This window comes from Leptinotarsa decemlineata, unplaced genomic scaffold (assembly GCF_025532065.1).
Source record: "Leptinotarsa decemlineata unplaced genomic scaffold, Ldec_3_MD MMD2_tig00000035_RagTag_RagTag, whole genome shotgun sequence".
Classification (NCBI taxonomy): domain Eukaryota; kingdom Metazoa; phylum Arthropoda; class Insecta; order Coleoptera; family Chrysomelidae; genus Leptinotarsa; species Leptinotarsa decemlineata.
In genome coordinates, this window is record NW_027412540.1 from 7,613,706 (window position 1) to 7,619,705 (window position 6,000).

Consider the following 6,000-nt stretch of genomic DNA (forward strand, 5'->3'; position numbering starts at 1 on the left):
TCACTTAGTCGAGAAACCGCACATAGTAACCTCAAGATAAGTGAGTAAAATCAAATTAATCCCTACGGACAAGATTATCTTTTGTAGAGTTTTTGTTTATTTCTTGTAATTTCTTTATTCTTTGTAAATTTCCAATGTAACCATTGCCTTTCATGAAATAAATTGATTGATTGATGAATTGATTGGTTGATTGATGTGGAGTGTACTCCAGATCACTAAGCCTAAGGATTAAGTGGGAAATGGGAAGAAATACCAGCGTGGTCCAAACAGAACTGGCTGGTATCTTAATCGCCACAAAAGAAATAACCAAGAAAGGAATTTCTGGCAAAAACATAACAATCTGCACTGATAGCAGACAAGCACTATTAGTCTTGAACAGACACCGTGTTACTTCAGGGCTAGCACTAGAGTGCCACCAAGATTTAGCCAAAGCCTCGGTAGATAATAACATTATCCTGAGGTGGGTTAAAGGGCACGAAAGGAGTAAAGGTAATCGCATTGCCGACTCTTTAGCCAAGGAAGCGGCTGGACTAAGAATTTTAGGACCCAGTGGCACCCACGGCCTGATGACTTCGACAATTGCGAAACTAGTCAAATGTTACACCCATGCTCAATCCTTAAAGAGATGGGATGGAATCAAAGGATGTAATCTTACCAGGATCACCTTGGGCGACCCTGGGAAGCTGGCGCCGAAGAAATATCTGGCGATAACCAGGAAAAATCTACGCCCTACAGTAGGATTCCTGACTGGCCACGTCAACTAAGGAAACACCTCCATAATATGGGGCTAGTGGACACACCTCTATGCAGGATGTGTGAACAGGAAGATGAGACTGTCAGGCATGTCCTGTGCGAGTGCCCAGGTTATCGTCAATAAGAGAGTGTGTGTTCGGCGAGTCTTGGCCTACACCTGCCGATATAAAGGAGATGTCTCCCAGAGACCTGTCCACCTTCCTGGAAAGGACAGGATGGACGATGACTTAGGAGGACAACTTTTCGGGAGGATGTACAATGGGTCACATGTGGCCTAAGTGCGTAGGCTTACACTCCCCCTCCCCACTCTACAGATACAGAGAGAGAAGTACCTGCGTGGCATCTTTGTCGGAAATATAAATATTATAAATTCACACAGAGATGATCTTAACGAGTACATCTGATAAAAATAAACAGGTGAATTATCGGGCATAACACTCAAAAATTGGGAAAAACTGCGGACACGTGTTTTTGGTTATTGAACTCGTCAGAGCGATGCAACCAAGTGTGAAGATGGGCAACACTCATTTGCCAAAATTACACATATGCAAGAAATCACCAACAGAAGCAAAACACACACTTGTGGTGCCGTTTAGGAAACCTATGATACATAGGCAACAACCAATAAATGAATGTGCATATCTGTAGTTTTCAACAAACAAGAGTTGCCCAATTATGCACTTGGCTGCATATCACATACACTCGTTAACACATCTTTGTGTATGTATATCAGGGATCCGTGTTAGGGATCACACGTTAAAAAATAAGACATCGTTAGTCTTCAGCTCGCACGAGTTTCTCAACTTCTGAGAGTTGTCGTTCGTATGGGGGCGACAGCTCATTAACGGAAAAACAGATTTTAAACAGATTTCAAACAGATCCGGATATCACGCAAGTAGCTATAGCTGCCTACCCGGTCAGGTGTTTTATTCCGAAATATCGATGTCCGTCATTGAAAATGACAGTAGGTTCCAAGTACGAGTCAGTGAATTTATGCTATTTTGTGTAGCGTTGCTGTTTTAACATCTAATTCAAATAATGAATATTTGAAGTATAGACTGGATGGTAAAAAGTAATTTTTTGCATAAGGAACTGTTCATAAAAGTAGTGTTTCGAAATTATTTTTCTCTGGTGTAATTCAATGTTCATTTGGAAGTAGTTGTTACGAGGGGGTTTTTTGTTCCAGTTTGTATCTAAAAATATCTTCTACGCATGATCTACACATCTTCGTGAAGAGTTTATTTTGAAATTAGTTGTAAACTATCCTCCTTGGAAGCAAGGCAAAATTGTGATTTGAGATATTGAGATCATATTATGAATATGACACATTTTCACATGAACATTATATTGAACTTAAAAACTTGTTTCAGCCATGCCATATTTCATTCAGGTATGGAAAATTGCCTGGAAGTATCGATTGATTAAAAAAAATGAATTATCCAAAAAACATTTCAGTTACTCTCCTAGAATGAAATATACCTTGCTCCATGCTGTTTATAAATCGATTCAACATTCAATTGTTATTATATTGTATGAAACTACAGAAAACCAGAACTATTGAAATTATATTACAAAATATTAGAAATTACTCAAATACTTTGTTATTGTACTAACGGGGATTTTCATAATCTTCGCAACAATGTGAACATTCATATAAATGAATGTTCACATTGTTGTTTAACGACATACTTTGACTTACGTCATCAATAAGCGGCCAGTCACACTTTTACTGCCACAGGCCATTACATCAGACGGATTCCAATCAGTTGATTGATTCATTTGTGGTACTTTCCATAAATTACCCAAATGAAAAGTAATCAGGTGGATGCTCATCTCTGATGTCAGTATCTGTGATATAAACAAGCTTTGTCTTTATAAAATGTGTTATTTCAAACGATAGAACTTTTTTTTCTGAAATATTGACATATGTTCTCCTCAATTTAAAAAATGTAGATGGATAATCTAATTCAAAAATACGAGATGTTGTTGATAGACTGCTCAGATAGATTCAGGAGGGTATGAGTAAGCTATTATTCATTTGAGTTTACTTGACTAATCCAGATACCAATTGTAACTAATTTGGGTGGTAAGTAAAAATAAATATAGTAATCAATCAACAACTTTATTTCCTTTGATTGAACGATAGGGCTGAAGTCCAAAAATATCATGAATGTTTTTATAACTACAAACTAACAATTTAAAACTAAAATAGCATAATTGAAAGCTAAGCTGCACTTGACTGCTGCAGAGACTTGTAACCACCTGATCTGGATGGAGATTGATTTATAGGTCACGTTAGGACTGATACGGAAGCTATATACCAATATACCCAGCCATATACCCAGTATATGGCTTCTTCGATATCATGCGAAGCAATTGAATCAGTCAGAAAAAAATTAACAATAGTGAAATTCTGAAATTTATCAAATGAAAATTTCAATAGAAATTCACATGAAAAAGTGAATATCAAAATGGAATGACTATTCCACAATTATCTACCCAAGACGCAATCTTAGCTCTTACTTCAAAAATATCATCTGCTCTTAATGAGAATAAACCATGCTTATGCGTTTTCATTGACTTGCCGAAAGCATTCGACACAGTTGACTATAACCTTTTACTAAAAACACTAAAAGATATTGGTACTAGAGGTGATGCTCTGAACTTGTTCAAGAGCTGTCTTACCAAGGAGTCCCCAACATATATGTTAATGGACTATATTCCATCAGGAGCAGAGGTATAATATTGGGCTTCGCAGATGATACAGCCATTTTTTACAAGGCAAATAGCTGGGAGCAACTGGAACATGTAGTTAAATCGGATCTGGTTTCGATTAAAAACTGGCTCGGACATCGATTATTGACAATAAATCTGCAGGAAACTCACAATATACCTTTCAGTTGCAATAACTCCAGCAAACTTCTTTTTTCACAACTGAACATTGATCAATATGTAATACTTCCCGAAGCTAAAGTGAAATACTTGGGAGTAATAATAGATTGACATCTTAAATGGGATGCTCATATTCAGTATATTTGTAATAAGTTGCGTTGCATACTTTTAAAATTTAAATTTCTGGTAAAAATATTAACGAACTCTAACTTAAAAATTTTGTATCATGGACTTGTAGCGAGTCAACCGGAGCTACGGAATTGCTTATTGGGGAGGAACCTACCATCCGCACCTTCGCCCTCTTCAGGTGCTCCAAAACAAGTTCCTGAAATTAATATTGTACAAACCGCCTTATTATTCTATTGAAACTCTGTTCAACGAAGCAAACATTTTTGATATTCTCCAGCTCTTTTATTATAATATTATTATCCATTACCATAAGAACAGAAATGTCGCTCTACCAGACACAAACATCAATTTTCCAACACTCTTATATTTACCTGGCTCCGATATTGTACAATACTATTCCTGAGGGGATTAGTACTTTCCGTATAATTCACTTGTTTGAAAACATTTTTTCCTCAACCTAAGATTAGTTTCCGATTTTGTTGACAGAAAAAATACTTGAATTCAATATACATGATTAGGTACTATCATTTCAATTACACCACATCGTTTTATTTATATTATATTTCATTGTGTTCCAATTATTATGCCATTTTCTTTTACTAGTAGATAGGTATGTATTATTCTTTCCATTATTTAAAAATATGACTTTTATTCACATTGTATTCAACATTGTGTGACTGAAATTGCCACTAACGATAGTTATATTTTGAACTCTTATATCCTTTTTACTAACATTGATGTTATAGGTTTAACTCTATATCTATATATTATATCTGTGTTTTAATAAATCCTTGAAATTATATTGTTCCTGTTATACGAAGCAAGTACTCTTGCACTTATCGTAATTGTCCTTTATTAAACTATCACCATTGTTATTATTTTGTTCTGTGAAACCTTCCAAATGAATGAATAAACTTATTACTTTTTACCGTTGTAGGCGCTGGTCAGGCCATATCCCAAGAAGCCCCGATACATTCAGGAGGGCGCGCCAGCATTATCAATCAACGACCACTCCCCACACCGTGAGGTAAGTGATCATTAGGTCCGAGAATCATGTGCCCTGAGCAAGCGCAGTGAGTCATGAATGACAGCCTTTTGCATCTGTCCGGCTGAGATTTCTGCCTTAGTGAAGCAAGCCGGAATGATTTTAGGATTTTATCCATTTTTCCTCCTCTTTTCGGACGATATTCATCTCGCCAGAAGCTGAAAACTCCACGAAAAATATCGTCTTGCTCTGGTGGACGAAAAGGACTACATCAGGCTTATTAGCTTGTATGAGCCTGAGGGTGGGGAACAAATAGATCCAATAAATTCGGCACTTCTCATTCCACAAAACGGATTCAATATCCTCCGAAGCGTAGGGCAACACCGGTGTCTCGTCAATACCGTAATAGTGCCGTAGATGGTAATATAGCACTATCAGGGCCGAGTTATATCGATGGATATAGGCCGAGACGGCATATGCTGGACATGCTGGTAGCAAGTGCATTAGGGTCTCGGGCGCCTCGCGGCAGGCCCTGACCATGTGTCAGGAACATCTATACTCAACACGCGACTGCGGTAGACTGAAGTGTTGAAGACACCGTCTTGGCAAGTGATGATGAAACCTTTAGTTTCCGACTTTAACCTACTCGACCTGAGGAAAGCGGAAGTCAGGCGCTTCGATAAGCCAAGGTCTCGAATGTTATTGAAGAAGACCCTATGCAGTGGCTCATTCTTTTGTTTCCGCAGAGGTGATCTCTGCGGCTTTTATATGAGCTATTTGCTGAACCGGTTTCAACTCGAAGACAGAGTTGTGGTCACCTCGTTCAGTGTCGAAAACTAAACCGAGAGAAACGCTCCAATTTCTGCTCTCTCATGGTCGCGAACCATGCAGAGAAGTAGATGCGAACTCCTGACGACTACAGGCTACATCCAGTACCATTCTGTCATGTAGACACTCCAAACTCAAAAGTTCACGAACTCCCTGTTGTCGGGGGAAGTACAACCGTGGAACGGACGATTTGGGATGCAACCTTCTATATAGATGCATAATTTTTCAGGTCTTTACGTCGAGTTGATGCAGCTCCTCCCGAGTCCACTTCACTACTCTGAACGAGTAGAATAAGATTGAAACGGCAAGCATATTTGTTGCAGCAACTTTGTTCTTTCCCGACAGTTCCGATGACCAGATCTGTCGAAGTTTATGCTGATATTTGCCACGAAGAGAGTTCTTCACTGCTGTTA